The 1,296-nt window shown below is 34.0% G+C and overlaps 1 protein-coding gene across 3 annotated transcripts in view; it reads right to left on the bottom strand.

Moving 5' to 3' along the window:
• Nucleotides 1-1,296, bottom strand: part of TTC37 (tetratricopeptide repeat domain 37) — a 95,241-nt gene that overhangs the window by 16,342 nt on the left and 77,603 nt on the right. The window lies entirely within an intron of this gene.

Below are 1,296 nucleotides of genomic sequence, written 5' to 3' on the forward strand. Positions count from 1 at the left end.
TTTTGGTAGAGACGGGGTTTCACCATGTTGACCAGGATGGTCTCGATCTCTTGACCTCATGATCCACCCGCCTCGGCCTCCCAAAGTGCTGGGATTACAGGCTTGAGCCACTGCGCCCGGCCAAAATATTTGTTTCTTTATTGCTTGTCTCTCAATAGCCTACTTTTCTACTTTTTACTCACTAGATCACAGTCTTAAATGTATTTCTAAAATTTATTTTATTGCTTTCTTCTAAGCAAGAGATTGGAACAACAAACTGACAAGGAAAGGTTCATAAGGCATCACTTATTCTGTCAGAGATCACAGAGCAATGGACAATTTATGCTTTGTAAACACTTCCTGTATTTACTAAGCACAAATTGTCCTGTCAATTTATGCTTAGTAAACATTTATGGTGTTTACTAAGTATAAATTGTCCTGCACTTACCTCAGATGGAATTCCTTAAATAAAAGAAAAAATGTATTACTCTGCTTTTCATAAAATTTGAGGACCAAAGAAATCTTCAAAAGTCTATTCTTCCTTCTCTATAAAATGTATACTGATCCTTCCAAAAACATTACACATATGAAACATGATGTTTTCAGGAAAAGTCATGTTCAAAACTCTCTTTAACCATTACATTATTTCTAAGTGCACTTTGGAAACTAATTCGTTCATTCAGTAAATATTTATTGGGCCCCTACCACGTTCTAGGCAAGGTACTACACAGTTATTCACAAAGCCTGAAGCATAGAGCCCTATAATCCTGACATGCAAAAACAGGCTACCGAGTAGGTTCCAGTCACCCACTTGACAATCTCCACAGTCATTCTATGTGATCCAGAACTTTGGAAAACTGAAGAGATATTGGAAAATATAGTATTAAGAAGGAAGCAATCAGAAATCAAAGGAAAATACTGTCTCTCTAATGGTATCCAAAAACTAATAAAAATTTGTTTTTAAAGACCTATAATAAAAGCTTGAATCCTGGAGTCAGACAAATGTGAGTTTAAATCACAACTCTATCCATTCCTAATTGTGAGCTCCTATGCACATTACTTATCTTCTTTAAACCCCTAGTTTTTCTCAACTGTAAAAATGAGGATAATAATAAATACCTATATCATAAGATTGCTGTGAAGTTCAAATACAAAATGCTAAATGCAGTGACTGGTTTGTGGCAAGTACAGTAATCAGTAAATTTTAGTTGTTATCATCATAATTGTCATCACCACTACTACATGCTACTACATGTTCTTTAAATAACATGCTTTCCCTCTTTTTTTTTTTTTTTTTTTTTTTTTTTTTTTTTTTTT

Source organism: Cebus imitator, unplaced genomic scaffold (assembly GCF_001604975.1).
Source record: "Cebus imitator isolate Cc_AM_T3 unplaced genomic scaffold, Cebus_imitator-1.0 Scaffold515, whole genome shotgun sequence".
NCBI lineage: Eukaryota > Metazoa > Chordata > Mammalia > Primates > Cebidae > Cebus > Cebus imitator.